Consider the following 20,650-nt stretch of genomic DNA (forward strand, 5'->3'; position numbering starts at 1 on the left):
ATTTGTTTCAAGTCACTAATTCGTGTCAGTCTAGTCCTTTTTGACCTTTTACAGGTCTGGAGTTAGTAGAAGAGAGAAGAGAAGGTGCCTGATGAAAAGATGTCCTTTTGGAGCAATCCTGCGGAGAACACTCAAGTAGAACAGTCCCGAGACTATTCTCTCTCAAGCGGAACAAGCAGACGGAGTGATCCGGAGATTGTTCCCGACGAATATGGAAACTCTTTATTTCGAGAATTAAAGCCCTGTTGCCCTAACTCTTTTCTTCTGATTGGCGCCTCCATATAAAACGCCATCTATCTTTTTACTATTTTCTTATGCTAGTTTTTACAAGAGAACACTGTGATTTGCGATCTGCAACTTGTAAGGGAGAAGAATCCATCCTCTCATAGAGATCATCTGAACCCTATTGTTTCATACTCTGTTCTTATGCAATTTTATTCAGGATTTATGTCTTTGTTTAATTACATCATGATCGAGTAGTAGCCTTGCTCGCCTAGGGTTTTTAGGGTGTTGAGACATGAGCTAAACATAGATAAGTGATCCATAACTGTTCTTTATTCATACTGTTCTTACTGCTTTCATTAACCTGATCACTTGATGTTAGATCACTAGTTCATCGCCTAGTTAACCGCTTAGGAGATAACTTGACATGTATTGAATGAACTTAGTATCCCTAATCAGCAAAAGTAGATATTAGGGTGGTAACTGAACTGATCGGGCCTGTTCTCTAAAGCTTGCAATCAATCCTCATCCCAATGATAGTTAGGTGGTGAGATCGATCTGCAAAGCGATCACTGCCATGACAGTGGAGTGTTCCAGCTGAGTGATCCGAGTTCTAGAAAGCACTTCATCGCGCTTGAATAATTGTTTGGCTCCAATTCAACACCCAATGAAATACCCTAGGCTAGCTCTTGTTTAATTGAATCAATCTCGTGTTTTATTTGCTTGTTAACTATTGTCACTTTATAACCAAATATCTTCATCTTAGCTTGATTTAGAAACTTATAGAACTAGAGTGTAGACTGGTCCTCTGGATTTGAATCTCAAGTACTACAATTGCAACTGTTAACTTGGCAGTAGCAAGGATTCATTTTTAGTGTATCAAGTTTTGGCGCCGTTGCCGGGGACCAGATTTTTTACCTTTAATTTTCGGTTTCTTATCTAGTCGAAGATATCTAACTCGTGTTTATTTCTTTGTTTCAGCTGATGATCCAGGTGCATGACCAGTAGACATACTCGGAGCAACACACAAGGACCATTGCATCAGCTTACCAACGAAGAACTAACGGATTGGAACGACAGAACCGTCAACAGCCGAGATCTACGAACACTAACATGGGTGATCACCAGGATGATCTCACTGCTGCGTTTGCACTCATGCAACAGCAGATGCAGCAGATGCAGCAAACGATCCAAGCGCAGCAAGCTGCTGCCGAGCAAGCTGCTCTGAATGCTGCAAACCAGCAGAACCAACCGGAGGAAGTTGTCCAGATCGGCCAGAGAAACTTACTGCGCAATCTGCCTGCTACGCGATCTGCCATCAACCCTCCACCGTGCACTAGGCAAGACTTCGAGATCAAGCCAGCCTTGATAAGTCTAGTGCAAAGGAAGATCTTCAATGAATTTCCTGCTGAGATACCGATGGACCACATCGAGCACTTTGAGAAGATGTGTGGTTTCACTAAAGCGAATGGAGTACCACCCGATTACATCAAGTGTACTCTATTCCCTTTCTCTCTTGATGGGAAAGCTGCTCGCTGGCTTGATTCCCTACCCACGGGATCACTCACCACTTGGGAACAAGTCTGAGAGGCCTTCTTAAGCCACTTCTACACAAAATCGAAGACGCCAGCTCTGAGACAGAAGATCGTGACCTTCAAACAGTTGGTGGATGAGCCGTTCTGCGATGCATGGGAGCGATTCAACGTCTACCGCAGAAAGTGCCCGCATCACGGTTTTGAGGAAGACTATCTGCTGGGAGTGTTCTACGATGGAGTAGGCTGGGAGTACATGAACGCTTTGAACTCAGCCAGTAAGGGAGATTTCATGACCCAGTCCACTCAAGGTGCCTTCGAGTTGATTGAAAACATGGCCTCAAGCTCAGCTGATAATAACCGCGAGACTGATCGCACTCAGAAGGTGAAAAGCATCGATAACAGCAAGATTGATGAGCTCTCTGCCAAGGTCGATCAGCTGATTAAGAGCAACCAGAACCAGGTCTTCATCATGGAAGAATCCCCTCAGGATAGAGCAACCGCGGATGGCACATCAGAGGCAGATCAGTCAGCTGAGGAGCAGCATGAAGTGAGCTATGTGAATGGGCAAGGATGGCAGTTCAAGAACTATCACCCGAACCCTAACGTGAGGAACAATCCCCACATGTTCAATGCCCCTAAACCAGAAGATAAAGCTCAAGGAAATCAGGGCCAGAACAATGGATACCAAAGGCCTTATGGCAATCAAGGAAGAACCTTTGTCCTCAACCCAGCTCAGAATGCCCAGTTCCACAGCCAGAAACAGCCGGTTAATCAGCAGGCTGTGTGGGAACCGAAATTCGCACTGTCGATTTTAGTTAAATAAATCGAAGGAAAACCAAGTAAACCTAGTTTTCCCTGAAGGCTCGGATTCTCTACGACAACCAAACGAAATTGATAGAATAGAACAACGTAGCGGAAAAATTGCACTAAGGCGTTTTATAAAATGGATGATAAGTTGAATACAATATTCTTCCGAAAAAGGGAAGTAGAGAAACGCTGAAGCGAAAAACGACGGAAACACAGGAGACAAAACGTTCTAAGTCTTGCTCCGCTAGTCTAAACTCCTAGGTCCTAAGCTAGCAGGAATTCTCTAAGTCCCTAGGTTTCGGATTTGCTCTCTCTCTTAATGATTTTCACTCTGCCTTTCTTCCTCTCCCAAAGCTCCTTTATATACTCCTTCTTATGACAGTCTATTTCTCCTTCTGGGCCGCAAGGCGGGCTTCTTTCCATTTTCGTCGGCCTCCATGTTTATCGGGAAACTTGACATTTATCTTCGGGAAACTTGACATTTATCCTTCCGGAAATTTAGCATTTATCTTGTTATGTAAAGATAAACGTAAATCGTCGTATCTATCTCAGATAATCGCAAACGGACTGTCCGATCGTGTTTGGTCCCTTTCGGGCCGTCTCTAGGACTTCCGTTGTTTTCTACGATTTCTTCGGAAGTTCTTCATTCGTTCGTAGAGTTGAGATGAGTGGTGTCTTAAGATGACCATCGCTGTTTCGTACGAAGAATTTAAGATCTTCCTTCCCGTCGATATCTTACTAGTTTTCCGAAGTTTTTCCGACGGTCCTAGATTGGAGTAAGAACCGGAGTTTTGTACGCGGAATCTCAATGATTCGTCCTGCGAGGACTTGGGAAAGACTCGAAGTACAGACTTCCGATGGCCGGGGACTTGTGTACCGGAGATTGTTGTCCGAAGACCCGAGCCAGCACGGGGCTAGCCGCCCGGCGACCACGGCCAGCATGGGCGCTAGCCGCCGGCGGCCACGGCCAGCACGGGGCTAGCCGCCCGGCGACCACGGCCAGCACGGGCGCTAGCCGCCGGCGGCCACGGCCAGCACGGGGCTAGCCACCCGGCGACCACGGCCAGCACGGGCGCTAGCCGCCGCCGGCCACGGCCAGCACGGGGCTAGCCGCCCGGCGACCACGGCCAGCACGGGCGCTAGCCGCCGGCGGCCACGGCCAGCACGGGGCTAGCCGCCCGGCGGCCACGGCCAGCACGGGGGCTAGCTGCCCGGCGGCCACGGCCAGCACGGGCGCTAGGCACCGGCGGCCACGGCCAGCACGGGGGCTAGCCGCCCGGCGGCTACGGCCAAGGCTGGGGTCGGCTGCTCGGTTCCTTCGGGTTACGGGTGTTCGTGTTCGTTTTTCGGAGGGTTTTTCGTATGACAAATAGACTTAGCCGTTGATTTCGAGATAACCGTTTTTGACCCCAACAGTTAGCCCCCAAGCATGCAAGATGCGGGAGTGATTTTGTGTGCGGAAGATTTGAAAATCGAAATTTTCGGCTAGGAATATTTTATTCCGAAAAACTCTACCACCTTTGGTTTCCTATAAGTAGCACCCCATCTCCCTCTCATTCTTCACTCACTCTCCTCTTCTCAAATTCCAGAGAAATATGGCTTTCTCTCCAAACGAAAAGAAAGATTCCGATATCGAAATGAGTGAATCTAACCAAGCCTTGCCGGCGCAGGATGCTCATGCTCTTACGCAGACGTTCGTCGAGGGGTTCAGTTCTTTTCAGGACAAGATGGAGCGACGCCGTGCTGAGATGGAGTCTTGCGTGGCAGGTCCTAGTGCTACTTCCGTTCTGACTTTTGTGGTTCCGACTTTCGGACCCGATGTCACTTCAACTCCGGATCCCGCGGTTCTGGTCTTTGGACCCGACGTTACTCCAGTCCCAATCTCCACAATTCCAGCCTCTGGACCCGATGTCCCTTTGCCTGCTGGAGAAATTGTCGTTTCGGAGCAAGCACCCGATGTTCAGGCTCGCCCGGAGGGCTCTCCTTTCGCGCCGATAGTGGTTTCGGAGGATGCGGTGGAAGTCATGCCTCCTCCTCCAGAAAAGAAGAGGGAGATCGTCTTGGGACTTCCCGCGTCCAACGCTGTTCCACCATCGAGGGGACGTTCAAGAGCCGGGGCTGCCGGATCAGCGAAGAGGAAAAGGTGTACTAAGAGTGAGGAAGGCGAGGTTTCGGCGAAACTATCGCAACATCGCTCCAAGGTATCTCGTGAAACCCCCTTCCCTTTGTTATCTCTTGATTCTCACCTTCTCTCGTGTGATCAGTTTGTGTCGTTGATCGACGGGATGCTCAGTGATTGCGGACTGGAGGTTACACGTTTGTCCAAGGAGCTGGATTCGTCGCGGGAAACTTTGAAGCGCACCGAGGCTGTGCTTCAATCGATTGAGAGCACTCATGCTGCCCAGACGTCGACGCTCGAAGCTAGGATCAGCGATCTCGAGCGTGATCTGGGAAAGACTGTGAGCTCGCTGCTCAAGGCGAAGGAGGAGAAGAAGAGCAAGTCCTCGGAAGTTCGACGTCTTAAGAGGCGGATTCAGCGCTTCGAGGAGACGGGAGCTTGCACTGCGGCAGAGCCTGCCGGCCCGTCATCCTCGGGTACCCTGGTCCCGAGTTCGGAAATTCCAGAGGTCAAGGATGCTGGAATCGTTGCGGACACGGGCGGTGAGGAGGTCGGTGAGGGCGACGGCGAGGCTGTTCCAGCTTCGGGTGAGTCGGAGGATGAGGGCGGTGTTCTGGAGGACGCCTAGGTTGATCAATCCCTGAGGGGATTTTTATTTTGATTGTATTTCGGCCGTTGGTTGGCCATTATGTATGATTTCGGGACTGGCCGTTGGTGGCTTTGAATCCCTGCCCTTTTTAGGGCGTTGTATTGAACTCTGCGGTCAATCTTTATAAAATATTAATGTTGCGTTTAGAACTTCTGTCTATCGAAGTTAGAGGGACAGGGTGTGAGTTGTCGTCTCATTCCTGCCTCCCTGACGATCACCGTATCCGTCGTTTGTACAAAGCGAGATTTTCCTGCGGTTTACGATTTACGCGAAAATTCGTGAAAACGTACATACTTGAGTGAAGAGACAAGTTTTGGGATCTCGCGTCGTTGACGCTTTGCCTATGAGATGTTAAGATACCAGCAAGGCTGGGTTTAGGGCAAGACCTAGGTTTACTCTCAGACTGAGGCTGTGCGATGACAAATCGGCTTTCGTTTTGCCTGTTTGTGATTTTAACCTGATTCGTACCGTTTTAAAATCCGCGAAGTGGTATCGGCTTATATGATTTGTCTGGGCACGAATCGAGCTACTTCCTTTACGAAGTGCTGAACCAAATTTGGATTTTTTGTATAGCGCGCTATGGGATCCTTGTCGGATGTAAAAGAGCCTACCCTTAGGTGGCTTGTCTGTTTAGGACGTTAGAGTTCGTTTGTTGTGATCAGCAACAACGATATGATGCCGTTTAGAAGGCGTATGAAGGTTTTAATCGAAAAACGAATGTTCAGGCACGAAGCGACGTCTCGCAGTGCTTTGAAGTTTGTTTTTCTTATGCCATAAAGGACTATGGGCTTTTAGAAATCGCGGAATGTTTCCGGGCGATAGTTTATGATTTATTTGGTGGATACTGGATCCATTGTTAAGGCCGTTAGGCGAATTGATTTCGGAAAGTTTTCGAAAGTTCAGTTTTTTCGAAAATTGTGGGAGCGTGCGAGTGTACGCACCCCACTCCCCCCCTTTTAAATCGGGGGGATAGCTGAACCCACCGGTTGGCGAGTTGCCTACGTACCTCTTTCGAGGATCAAGCCATCTCGTAGTTCTGTTGTCCACGTTTACGTTCTAGTGGTAGTATTTTTTGAGATGCATCGCATTCCAAGTTCTCGGGATTTTTACGTCTTGCATGTTTGCGATTTGATACGAACCTGGTCGGACGACTTTTATGATTTTGTATGGTCCTTCCCAGTTTGCCCCCAGTTTTCCTGCGTTTCGTTCGGCAGTGTTTTGGAAGACTTTTCGCAAGACCAGATCACCCTCTTTGAATCTTCGATGACGTACGTTTGCGTTGTAGTATTTTGCGGCGGCCTGCTGGTAATTTTGAATCCGGATGAGGGCTTGGTCGCGACGCTCGTTGATGAGGTCAAGATTATCCAGCAGCATGGCATTGTTCAGGTCTTCCCGTTCGGGAAGAAATCTCCCCCGTACGCCGGGGAATTCTACCTCCGCCGGAATCATGCATTCTGCTCCGTAAACGAGAGCGAACGGAGTTTCCCCCGTTGCTCGTCTTGGAGTGGTTCGATGAGACCAAAGGACCCCTTCGAGTTCTTCTGCCCATCGTCCTTTTTTGGCTTCCAAGCGTTTTTTCAATCCGTCTAGGACGGTTTTGTTTATGGTTTCAGCCTGTCCGTTGCACTGCGGGTATCTGGGAGTAGACTTGTTAAGTCGTATTTTCCATTTTTCGCAGAATGCCTCGAATCGTGTGGAAATAAACTGAGACCCGTTGTCCGTTACGATTTCGTATGGGACACCGTGTCTGGTTATGATGTTTTTCCAGACGAAGTTCTCGACTTGCACGTCTTTGATACTTGCGTAGGATTCTGCTTCCACCCATTTTGAAAAGAAATCTGTGAGGACCAGCAGGAAACGTTTTTGTTTCGATTTGTGTAGCGGTCCGACGATGTCCATCGACCATCGCATGAAAGGGTACGGAGATGAGATGGAAGAGAGGATTTCGGCGGGCTGATGAATTGTCGGGGCGTGCCGCTGACACTTCTCGCATTTCCGAGCGAACTTCTCGCAATCCTTTACCATAGTTGGCCAGTAGAATCCGTGGCGTTTTATTTTTGTTGCGAGAGACCTTCCGCCGGAGTGGTTTCCGCACGATCCGGAATGAACCTCTTCCATGATTTTTCTCGCCTTTTCTCCTTCGCGCGCAAGTCATGAGAGGTCCGGAGAATCGCCATTTGTAAATTTCGCCTTCCACGGTTACGTATCGCGCTGCCTGAATTTTTATTTTCCGGGCTGCCCATTTCTCCGCGGGTAGGGTACCATCTACGATGTAGGCTCTGATAGGTTCTAGCCAGGGAGCGTCGCAGCCATAGTCTGTTTGGTCTGCGTCGTCTTCCGGTTGGTCTTCGTTTTCTTCCGCGCCTTCGATCTGTGTTCTGATCAGGTTGGCGATTACCGGCGGTCCGATGCTTGGATGCTCTATGAACTCGACGGGAATTATTCTTTTAAGTCCTGGATCCGAGCTTGAGGCGAGAGCGGCTAAAGCGTCAGCTTGGACGTTTTCCGAGCGGGGAATCCTGGTTAGCGCAAATTGCTGAAAGTCGTGGGCCAAGTCTTGGACGACCTTCAAATATGCGTTCATCCTTTCATCCCTTGCTTCGTATTCTCCGCTGAATTGGTTTGCGACTAACTGAGAGAACCGTGAATATTTCGAATCTTCAGCCCATGGGCCAGTCGTAGGCCCGCAATTAGCGCCTCATATTCTGCTTCGTTGTTTGATGCACGAAAATCCAAGCGGAATGATTGCTCGAGGATTTCTCCTGTCGGCGAAGTGAGTCGGATCCCGATTCCGGATCCTTGCTTGGTCGAGGATCCGTCGACATGGAGATCCCATGTTGATCCAGGATCCTCGTTAGTTAAGTCTGTTGTGGGTAATTCTACCAAGAAGTCCGCGAGTACCTGCGATTTCGTGCAGGTTTTTGGACGATATTCGATGTCGTACTCGCTTAGTTCAATTGCCCACTTCGCGAGTCTACCAGACTGGCTTGGACTGTGTAGAATCGTCCGTAACGGAAAAGTGGTAAGTACCACGATGGTATGAGATTGGAAATACGGTCTAAGTTTTCTCGCCGAAGTTATGACAGCGAGTGCCAATTTTTCCATTAGCGGATACCGAGTTTTGGCATCTAGTAATGTTTTACTAATGTAGAAGACCGGTTTTTGTTCTCCGAATTCTTCTTGAATCAGAACGCCACTGACTGCTGATGCGGATACTGCGATGTAGAGGAACAAGGGCTCTCCGACTACGGGTTTTGCGAGGATAGGAGGGGTGGCCAGATACTGCTTCAGCTTTTGGAAAGCTTTCTCGCAATCCTCTGACCACTCGAACTTTTTGTTCCCCTTCAAGGTTTCGTAGAAAGGGAGACACTTGTCCGTGGAGCGCGAGATGAATCGGTTTAAGGCCGCGACTCGTCCGGTCAGCCTTTGGACTTCCCGCTTGGTTCTCGGGGAGGCCATTTCTATCAGTGCGTTGATTTGTTTTGGATTGGCCTCTATTCCGCGAAATGTTACGAGGTACCCGAGAAATTCTCCCGACGCCACAGCGAATCTGCATTTTGCTGGATTGAGTTTCATGTTGTGCTGGTTCAATCTCTCAAAGCATTCCTCTAGGTGGACCACGAGGTCGCGTTCGTCAAGAGATTTTACCAACATATCGTCGATATACACCTCCATGGTTTTTCCGAGTTGCTCGGCAAACATCCGATTGACGAGCCGCTGATACGTGGCGCCAGCGTTCTTAAGACCGAAAGGCATTACTTTGTAGCAATAGGTCCCTCGGTCGGTAATGAATGCTGTCTTCTCGCGGTCTTCGGGATTCATCATGATTTGATTGTAACCGGAGAACGCGTCCATGAACGATAAGAGTTTGTTTCCTGCGGTTGCCTCGACCAGACGGTCGATGTGCGGAAGCGGAAAACAATCCTTCGGGCATGCTTTGTTGAGGTCAGTAAAGTCGACGCACACTCGCCATTTCCCGTTCTTCTTCTTGACGACGACGGGATTGGCGAGCCAGTCGGGATATCTTACTTCTATTATTGATCCAACTTTGAGGAGTCTTTCGACTTCCTCATTAACCGCAGTTGCCCGTTCGGGGCCTAGCTTTCGCCTCTTTTGTTTTACGGGTTTATGAGTTGGATCGATGTTGAGTTCGTGACATGTTACGTTGATGTCGATTCCCGGCATATCTTCCGCAGCCCAAGCGAACGTGTTAAGGTTCTTCTTGAGACATGCGATGAGTTCTGCTTTCAACGGATCGCGGAGATTGGCTCCGATCTCCACGCACCGCTCTGGGTTAGTCTTGTCGAGGCAGACCGAAATTACTGGTTCGCAAGTGGGCTCACGTTTTCCTTCTAGGGCTTCAGCTCTTTGCGATTGCCAGAAGATTTCTGGAGGGTCCTGCGATGCTGGTTTGTGGGTTGCTTGCTTTTTTGGGTTAGTTTCGGGCTCAGAGTTTTTTCGTTTTAACCCAGCGGCCAAGCAAACTTGCGGCGCTTTACGATCTCCTTGTATTGTTTCGACTCCGAGGAGGGTCGGAAATTTGAGGCACAGATGGAAAGTCGAGGGGATTGCTCGCATGGAGTTTAACCACGGAGTCCCGACGATCGCGTTATAAGCTGCTGGACCATCGACTACCAAAAATTCTACCATCTTCGTGACGCTCCCGGCTCTGACCGAGAGATCGACTGAGCCGAGGGTCATTGTGATGTTTCCTGAGAGTCCGACTATCGGATTGGGATCGTCCGTGATAGCGCTTAGGTTGATTCCATCCTCCCAAGAGTGTTTTTATATATAATATTTGTCGAGCATCCGGTGTCGACCAATATTCTTGCTACGTCGATGTCCTGGATCGTTAGTCTGATAACGAGGAGTTCGTCGTGAGGTTTGGCTTGACCAGCCGTTGCTCTGTTCCCGAATGACACGATGTTGCGGACGGGAGATGTGGCCATGCTGTTATTACCAATCGTAGGTTTTTGAGTAAGAGAATCCGACCCCCCCACTCCTTCTAGCGCCAAACTGTGGGAACCGAAATTCGCACTGTCGATTTTAGTTAAATAAATCGAAGGAAAACCAAGTAAACCTAGTTTTCCCTGAAGGCTCGGATTCTCTGCGACAACCAAACGAAATTGATAGAATAGAACAACGTAGCGGAAAAATTGCATTAAGGCGTTTTATAAAATGGATGATAAGTTGAATACAATATTCTTCCGAAAAAGGGAAGTAGAGAAACGCTGAAGCGAAAAACGACGGAAATACAGGAGACAAAACGTTCTAAGTCTTGCTCCGCTAGTCTAAACTCCTAAGTCCTAAGCTAGCAGGAATTCTCTAAGTCCCTAGGTTTCGGATTTGCTCTCTCTCTTAATGATTTTCGCTCTGCCTTTCTTCCTCTCCCAAAGCTCCTTTATATACTCCTTCTTATGACGGTCTATTTCTCCTTCTAGGCCGCAAGGCGGGCTTCTTTCCATTTTCGTCGGCCTCCATGTTTATCGGAAAACTTGACATTTATCTTCGGGAAACTTGACATTTATCCTTCCGGAAATTTAGCATTTATCTTGTTATGTAAAGATAAACGTAAATCGTCGTATCTATCTCAGATAATCGCAAACGGACTGTCCGATCGTGTTTGGTCCCTTTCGGGCCGTCTCTAGGACTTCCGTTGTTTTCTACGATTTCTTCGGAAGTTCTTCATTCGTTCGTAGAGTTGAGACGAGTGGTGTCTTAAGATGACCATCGCTGTTTCGTACGAAGAATTTAAGATCTTCCTTCCCGTCGATATCTTACGAGTTTTCCGAAGTTTTTCCGACGGTCCTAGATTGGAGTAAGAATCGGAGTTTTGTACGCGGAATCTCAATGATTCGTCCTGCGAGGACTTGGGAAAGACTCGAAGTACAGACTTCTGATGGCCGGGGACTTGTGTACCGGAGATTGTTGTCCGAAGACCCGAGCCAGCACGGGGCTAGCCGCCCGGCGACCACGGCCAGCATGGGTGCTAGCCGCCGCCGGCCACGGCCAGCACGGGGCTAGCCGCCCGGCGACCACGGCCAGCACGGGCGCTAGCCGGCGGCGGCCACGGCCAGCACGGGGCTAGCCGCCCGGCGACCACGGCCAGCACGGGCGCTAGCCGCCGGCGGCCACGGCCAGCACGGAGCTAGCCTCCTGGCGACCACGGCCAGCACGGGCGCTAGCCGCCGGCGGCCACGGTCAGCACGGGGCTAGCCGCCCGGTGGCCACGGCCAGCACGGGCGCTAGCCGCCCGGCGGCCACGGCCAGCACGGGGGCTAGCCGCCCGGCGGCCACGGCCAGCACGGGCGCTAGCCGCCGGCGGCCACGGCCAGCACGGGGGCTAGCCGCCCGGCGGCTACGGCCAAGGCTGGGGTCGGCTGCTCGGTTCCTTCGGGTTACGGGTGTTCGTGTTCGTTTTTCGGAGGGTTTTTCGTATGACAAATAGACTTAGCCGTTGATTTCGAGATAACCGTTTTTGACCCCAACAGGCTGCACAACCGGCTCAGATTGCTCTGCCAGATGACATGAAGAGCCTCGCCAATATGATGAGCCAGCTGCTCCAAGGACAGCAGATCCAGGGGAAAGCACTGAACCAGGTCACAAACGACATCAACACCAGGATGAATCATATGTTCAATGACCTGAGTGCCAAGTATGACAATGTCTCAAGCCATATGAGACAGATGAATATTAAGATTGCTCAGATTGCTGAGAGTGTGAAGAGACAGCAAGGAACTCTCCCTGGAAAAACATACAAGAACCCCAAGGAGTGCAATGCGGTAGGTCTAAGGAGTGGAAAGCAACTGCCTGATCTGGATCCCAGGAGATTCACATCGGCTGAGAAAGGGTAGCAGAAGGAGTCGGATCAGCCACCTAAAGCTGTACCCACAGATGAGGAAGAGGCAGAACAACATACTGAGACTGTTCCGACTGAAGCAGAGCGACCCGCTGGGGTTGTTCCACCGACTGCAGCACCTTCTTCTGCTCGTCAGTATGTACCAAAAGTACCCTACCCTGTTCCAGCTAAGGCTACATGCAAGGATAAGGAAGAGATGAAGTGCAGGAAGATGCTGGAAGACCTAACTGTCAAGCTCCCTCTAATGAGTGCGATCCAGATGATACCATCAATGCGTAGCTTTGTGAAGGGACTGATCTCTGGGAAGATATCTGACGACAGCGAGTTCGTGATTGTCTTTAAGGAGTGTAGTGCGGTGCTCCAGAACAGAAGGATCAAGAAGCTGGGTGATCCGGGAAAATTTGTCCTCTCGGTTCAGATTGGGAGAACAGTCTTCTCATGCTCACTGGTCGATCTAGAGTTAAGCATAAACCTCATGCCATATACTGTGGCTAAGCGCCTTGGGTACACGGACTTCAAGCCTACCAGGATGTCCCTAGTGGTCGCTGATCGATCTGTGAAATCTCCGGTTGGAATCCTCGAAGATCTTCAAGTTCTGGTTGGGAACACACTTGTTCCTGCCGATTTCGTTGTTCTGGAAGTCGAGGAAGTTTCCAATGATCCCCTGATCCTAGGCAGACCATTCCTCTGCACCGTTGGAGCTATCATTGATGTCCGACAGGGGAAGATTGATCTCCACCTTGGAGATATTGTGATGAAGTTTGAGATGGATCAGATGCTCAAGAAACCGATGCTGGATGGACAAACCTTCACTGTCCAAGAAGATGGTGATCCGCTAGAGCCGCATGAGGGAATGATCGAGGAGATTCTCACCGAGGATCCACTTGAACTCGCCTTAGTCAGAGCTGAAGCCGAGCAGAGCTTAGAGAGTGTTGATGCTGATGCCTATGCCAAATTCCTGGATTCAGCCAGGAGTATTGAGAGAATGGTGGCAAACCTAAGTCTGGGGGAGAACAGTGAGTCCAGCAAATCGACTGGAACAACCGCGCCTCAGAACCCGTCTGTTCCGGCAGCTCAGGTCGATGACTCATGGAGCGAGCTGAAAGCTCCGAAGGTAGAGCTCAAATCCCTTCCCAAGGGACTCAGGTATGCATTTCTTGGACCCAACTCTACATATCCTGTCATTGTGAATGCTGACCTGAACAATGCCGAGACTGCTCTACTTTTGTGTGAACTGAGAAAATATCGTAAGGCATTAGGTTATTCTCTAGCTGACATACCTGGCATTTCACCTGATCTGTGCAAGCATAGAATACACCTGGAAGATGAATCGATGACTTCTGTAGAACATCAGAGGAGGTTAAACCCAAATCTAAAAGATGTTGTAAAGAAAGAGATAATGAAACTTCTAGAAGCAGGTGTGATCTATGCGATCTCTGATAGTAAGTGGGTTAGTCTTGTGCATGTAGTACCTAAGAAAGGTGGGATCACTGTGGTAACCAATGAAAAGAATGAATTGATCCCTACTAGAACAGTCACTGGTCATCGCATGTGCATTGATTTTCGCAAGCTTAATGCTGCGACTTGTAAGGATCACTTTCCACTTCCCTTTATTGATCAAATGCTAGAGAGATTGACTAACCACCCTTACTATTGCTTTTTAGATGGTTATTCAGGTTTCTTTCAGATTCCCATCCACCCAGACGATCAGGAGAAGACGACGTTCACATGCCCTTATGGAACATATGCATACAGGAGGATGCCCTTCAGCTTGTGCAATGCTCCAGCGACCTTTCAGCGCTGCATGATGTCGATTTTTACTGATCTAATCGAAGACATAATGGAGGTTTTCATGGACGATTTCAGCGTCTATGGAAGCTCCTTTCTGTTTGTCAAATTTGTGCAGGGTGCTGAAGCGATGCGAGGAGAAGCATCTGGTGCTGAACTGGGAGCAATGTCACTTCATGGTCAGAGATGGGATTGTTCTGGGGCACAAGATATCAGAGAAAGGCATTGAGGTGGAGAAGGCAAAGATCGAGGTCATAATGAGTCTGCAACCACCAACTTCAGTGAAGGGAATCAGGATTTTCTTGGGACATGCTGGTTTCTATAGGAGGTTCATCCAGGACTTCTCTAAGATCGCGAGACCACTCACTCGGTTGCTCTGCAAGGAAGCTCAGTTTGCTTTTGACAGTGACTGCCTAGCCGCATTTCACACGATCAAGGGAGCTCTAGTCAGTGCACCAGTTGTCCAACCTCCAGACTGGGATCTTCCTTTTGAGATCATGACAAATGCAAGTGATTTTGCAGTGGAAGCAGTCCTTGGACAGCGTAAAGACAAGAAGCTTCACGTGATATACTACGCAAGCAGAACCTTAGATGAAGCTCAGTGCCGATACGCAACCACAGAGAAGGAGCTCCTTGCCATCGTGTTCGCTTTTGAGAAGTTCAGATCCTATCTGGTTGGATCAAAGGTGATTGTGCACACAGACCACGCGGCTCTCAAGTACCTACTCACGAAGAAGGATGCTAAACCGCGGCTCTTAAGATGGATTCTCTTGCTCCAAGAATTTGATCTGGAGATAAGAGACAAGAAGGGGGTTGATAATGGAGTGGCAGATCATCTCTCCAGGATGAAGGTGTCAGATGAGACAGTTCTTGATGAGGAACAACCGATGGAGTACGTCAATACGATTGGTCTGCGCAACATGGAACAGTCGTCCCCTGTCATCAAGGACTGTTCTCGCGTAGAAGGAGCATTCGTCGCAGTGATCCAGAAGCAGGACCCGAACCTTCCATGGTTTGCTGAGATTGCCAACTTCTTGGCAGCTGAGAAAGAGCCCTTGAGGTTCACTGGGAATGAGAAGAGGAAATTTCTAAGGGAAGCAAGGCACTACTTCTGGGATGAGCCGTATCTATATCGGCAAAGCAAAGATGGGATCTTCAGGAGGTGTGTTCCAGAGGCTGATATTCCAGGGATCCTTCACCACTGTCACGGTTCCTCTTATGCTGGTCACTTTGCCACCTTCAAGACAGTTTCCAAGATCCTCCAAGCCAGTTTCTGGTGGCCCACTATGTTCAGAGATGCTCACGCTTTCATATCACGATGCAATTCATGCCAAAGGATGGGGAGTATAAGCAAGAGAAACGAGATGCCTCAGAACTACATCTTGGAAGTTGAAGTGTTCGACTGCTGGGGGATCGATTTCATGGGACCATTCCCAGTCTCTCACAAGAATGAGTACATCTTGGTTGCTGTGGACTATGTCTCCAAGTGGGTAGAAGCGATTGCTAGTCCAACCAATGATGCGCGAGTTGTAACCAAGATGTTCACCTCCATCATCTTTCCAAGATTTGGAGTGCCTAGAGTGGTTATAAGCGATGGTGGAACTCACTTTATCAACAAGTTGTTCCAAGGATTGCTAAGCAAGAATGGTGTGAAACACAAGGTTGCAACCGCCTATCATCCCCAAACAAGAGGTCAAGTGGAAGTTTCCAACAGAGAGATCAAGAGCATCCTCCAGAAGACTGTCAACACCACCCGCAAGGACTGGTCCCTTAAGCTTGACGATGCTCTCTGGGCGTACAGAACAGCCTACAAGACCCCTTTAGGGACCACTCCTTATCATCTGGTCTATGGCAAGGCGTGCCACCTACCTGTTGAGCTAGAGTACAAGGCGACTTGGACTGTCAAACTACTCAACTTCGACATCAAACCCGCCAAGGAGAGGCGAACCATTCAGATCCACGAGTTGGAGGAGATCAGGCATCTGGCCTATGAGAGCTCTAAGATCTACAAGGAAAAGACCAAGGCGTTCCATGACAAACGGATCATCAGCAGAAGCTTTGCTCCGAACGATCAGGTCTTGCTCTTCAATTCACGGGTTAAGATGTTCCCTGGAAAGCTTAAGTCCAGATGGTCTGGACCTTTCACCATCAAGGAGGTTCGCCCCTACGGAGCTGTCGTGTTGCTGGACACAAGAGGTGGAGAATTTGTTGTCAATGGTCAGCGTCTCAAGCCATATCTTGCTAACACAACAATCGCTGAAGGTGTAGAGATACCCTTAAGCGATCCCCCTCAAGCCTAACCGGCTCATTGAAGTCAAGCTAGTGACAGAAAACAAGCGCTTGGTGGGAGGCAACCCACTGGTGAGTGTAAATATTGTTTTATTTTGAATTTTTATCATTCTAGAATCTAACTTGCAGGTTGAAAAATAAAGAAAACTCGAGATCACTCCAGAGAACACTCCAGCGGTTGTTCCGCCGATTGTTCCCAGGTAAGTACTCGAACAAAAACAAAATAAATTAAAAAAAAAAAAAAAAGAAGGGAAGCGGTTTTGATGGACCTATTTAAGGCCCAAACACTCCCCTCCCCCACTTCATCTCTCTCGCCGCAAACCACCCCCATTAGAACCCTAAATCGCAGCTCACTCACCTTTCTTTCTCTTCATCGATTTTTGGTTCTCACCTCTTGGGTTCTCTAGAAATTGGTTTGTTTTGCCGGAATCACCTCTCCAATCAAGGTAATCGGCCAAGAACTCTCCCCCTCTTTGCGCATGCAAATCGCGATTTGGGAGTGATTTCTTGGATCCCCTTTTTCCTTTATGCTTTGCGATTTCATCCTAGATTGTAGCTCTTGATAGTATACTTGCTACTAGGATTGAATTCATGATTGATTTTGAATGGAAGAGGAACCGATTGTTGATTGTGATTCTTGGCCTTTGCGATTTGTACTGCTGAGATTGAGTCTTGTGTAGGTTGTCTAGTAATCGATGGACTTGGGCAAAACAAGAAGATTGGATTGTTCCATCGTTTCTAGAACAACTGACGAACTGTGCTGATATTGGGTTTTGCTGTTGTTTTGTAGATGCCTCCAAAGATGAGAAACGCTAGAGCCGCCAAGAGCACAGCTTCTCCAGCCGTGAGAGCTCCACCTGGTTACCCATGGCCGAACAAGATTGAGGGGCGAACCCATCGACCTCAATGATCCGATGCTCCTTGACTACAATGTTGAGGGATGGGACAAGGAGTCAGCGGGGAGATACAACCGGCTCCTACTAGCGGAAATCTTGCCCACGCGGTTCGCTCACCAGGAGACTCTAGCCGATCTCGGCCTTGACACTGAAGTGTTCGATACGATGCATGCTATGGGACTCATGCCTCTCTGTTTCCAAGCCCAGGTTCTCTACCCGGATTTGGTTAGGCAAGTGCTCGCGACGTGCCAGATCACTTATCTGAACCCCAATGAGCCTACATTCGAGAACTACTTCTTCTCCTTCATGGCTGATGGCAAGTTCTGCTCCATCTCCCTCAACGATCTGAACGAGCTACTCGAGATTGCGGACACGCCAAGGGGAGTTTCAGTGGAGAAGAAGTTCAAGCCGGCAGACACCTTTTGGGACTTCATTGCATCCGGCAAGTTCACCTCTCGCAAAGCCTACCAGTCGCAGATCCGGAACCCTGCTATCCGGATCATCGCCAAGATCGTGTCCAACGTCCTGTTCGCGAAGGAGTACACCTCCAAGATCACAAATGGGGAGCTCCAGGTTCTCTACACGGGTCTTGAGGACGAGATGCGCAGAGAGAAGATCACCCCGATCCAAGAAGTCAAGACCAACCCAGGGTTCCATCTCATCTCTATGTTCGCTGAGCGCAAGGACACCATGATTCGGACTGATGACAAGAAGGATCGTTCCGGCAGTCTGCTCACTCCCTTGTTCCAGCGCTTCAACATCAACCTCAGCTCCTACACTGTTGTCTCTGAGATGGAGTACATTGATACTCCTTACCTGATCGCCTGCCACATCTTGCGCGACGAGAATACTTACAAGTTCCAAGACAAAGAAGGGAACCCTCTGTACTGCAAGCTCCCTATGCATGGGTTCACAGACTTCTTATCTCTGGAGAACATTGTGTTCTCACTCGGTGAAGAGCACCTCTGCGATGATCCGTGCGCGCTAGTGCAGAACGATGATGATGACATGGATGATGTGGAGCATGTGCCTCCACCGGCTGATGGTGAGTATGACCTGGAGGACTTCACCGATGTGACCGATGATCACGCCTACAGACGCTGGATGGTTGAGTCCCAGAAGAAGAACAACAGCCTCATGAAGAGGATTCTCAAGGCGATCACAGGCGGCTGCATTGGAGCACAGGAGGAGCGTACACCGCAGAGAACAAGGCGCCCAGGCAAGGAACAAGCGGGAACTTCGACTGGAACAGAGAGACTGCCGAGGAACAGGAGGACAGCTGGTCACTCCGGTAGCGGCGATTCAGACTAAGTCTGAAAGGACTATTCCTATCCCTTGTCTTATCCATCTGAACTCTTTATTTTTCATGTTATTTGCTTTTGTTTGGTGTGTTTCAGCTTCCTCTGATTTATTTTCACAACCAGGGATGGTGTGAACTAAGTCTGGGGGAGCGATTGTATTATATTCGCTTGTGTGCTTTTTGAGTCAGTCCTTGTGTCATTTTTATGTTTTTATCGAGTCAGTCTTTAGGATCGAGTCAGTCAAAACTATTGTCGGAATCAGGACCTTATTTTGTGATGCTCTTTAACCACCTCGTGCTTTAACCTTCTTATTCAGTGACCTTAGCAGTGATGAAAGACCCACACATGGACCTGGAACACCCTGACTTATCTCATTTGACACTCCAGAAGTTCCATACCGATCAGGTTACACTGGGCAGACTTAACTCCACTTTATCTGAACCTAATCTGGACTTTAATTCTTCTTGTCATGGGCACTAGATCAGGGTAGAATGAGAACTACACTCAGGACTTCTTATCTGATTCTATCCCTCTTGTTGTTCCTGAGTAGCTAGCTCATCTTTAGCTAGGTCCCACCTTGAACCATAACCTTTTGTTCCACCCTCATGCATTTGCTTTTTCTAGTACTTTATGTGCAGATATGTGCAAAAAGGTCGGAGAGGAAAGGATCGACGCAGTTCTTACTCATCAATGCTCACACAGTGGAAGAAGGCGGAACAATCAGTGCAGACAATAGAACAACCAGAGTGCCTGTTCCGATACCAGAGAGAACAACGAAGAAGTAAGTGGCTAGAACGGACCAGAATGAATCACCAGTGACATCATATACATCACTTGTTACCTCCTTACTCGTCACCCCAGCATTTTGTATTTCAGTATATATATATATAAAAAAAAAAAAAGTTTTTTGCTTTTGCTTTGATTTACTGGTGACGAGAAGGGGAAGAATCCATGATGCATGCCACTGGGGAAGTTGAGAAAGTGATGGTGGTTTCAGTGAAGTGTTCTGAAGGGGAAGTTGAATCGCGCAGAGCAGTCCTATGATCAATCTATCGGAGAGCAGTCCGATCAGCAGAGATAAGTAAGGACTGTGGACCTCAATGGAGCCGTCCTCTCACGACCATTTTGTGCGATATCCTGCATCCGCTCTTGGTAAACCCTAAACACTCTTGAACTCCACCATAAAAGTTAGCATGTTCTATACCTAGCCCTTTCTCTCTAAATAGAGCCTGTGACAAGAAGCTCACGCTGATCTTAATTGAACATAAGGAGTTTTGTCTCGAAAGTGTTGTCTTTTCAGGTTAAGATGTAGAGTAAGGAGCCGATCCTCGAACAGCGATCAGGGGGTTCTCAGTAAGTGTGTGTGGTCCTAATCTACAGCTTGTATGGTTCAAAGATTTGTGGTAAGAGTATGGTTGCTGAGAATAAGCGAGTTCCCACGCTTTCAAACCTTTCTCCCTGTTCTTGGTACTTGTCTTGTTTGAGGACAAACAAGGATCTAAGTCTGGAGGAATTGATATATGGTGCTTTTCACATCATTGTATATATGTTTTCATTTGTTTCAAGTCACTAATTCGTGTCAGTCTAGTCCTTTTTGACCTTTTACAGGTCTGGAGTTAGTAGAAGAGAGAAGAGAAGGTGCCTGATGAAAATATGTCCTTTTGGAGCAATCCTGCGGAGAACATTCAAGTAGAACAGTCTCGGGACTGTTCTCTCTCAAGCGGAACAAGCAGACGGAGTGATCCGGAGATTGTTCCCGACGAATATGGAAACTCTTTATTTCGGGAATTAAAGCCATGTTGCCCTAATCTCTTTTCTTCTGATTGGCGCCTCCATATAAAACGCCATCTATCTTTTTACTATTTTCTTACGCTAGTTTTTACAAGAGAACACTGTGATTTGCGATCTGCAACTTGAAAGGGAGAAGAATCCATCCTCTCATAGAGAAGATCATCTGAACCCTATTGTTTCATACTCTGTTCTTATGCAATTTTATTCAGGATTTATGTCTTTGTTTAATTGCATCATGATCGAGTAGTAGCCTTGCTCGCCTAGGGTTTTTAGGGTGTTGAGACATGAGCTAAACATAGATAAGCGATCCATAACTGTTCTTCATTCATACTGTTCTTACTGCTTTCATTAACCTGATCACTTGATGTTAGATCACTAGTTCATCGCCTAGTTA

The 20,650-nt window shown here is 48.5% G+C and overlaps 1 non-coding gene across 1 annotated transcript; it reads right to left on the reverse strand.

The window, feature by feature from the left end:
* Nucleotides 1-1,851: 1,851 nt before the first annotated feature.
* On the reverse strand, nucleotides 1,852-1,958 carry LOC130498185 (small nucleolar RNA R71). Its single transcript, XR_008937106.1, has one exon. It is a non-coding gene; the product is annotated as a small nucleolar RNA R71 (small nucleolar RNA).
* Nucleotides 1,959-20,650: the final 18,692 nt, after the last annotated feature.

Source organism: Raphanus sativus, chromosome 7, assembly GCF_000801105.2.
Source record: "Raphanus sativus cultivar WK10039 chromosome 7, ASM80110v3, whole genome shotgun sequence".
Lineage (NCBI taxonomy): Eukaryota > Viridiplantae > Streptophyta > Magnoliopsida > Brassicales > Brassicaceae > Raphanus > Raphanus sativus.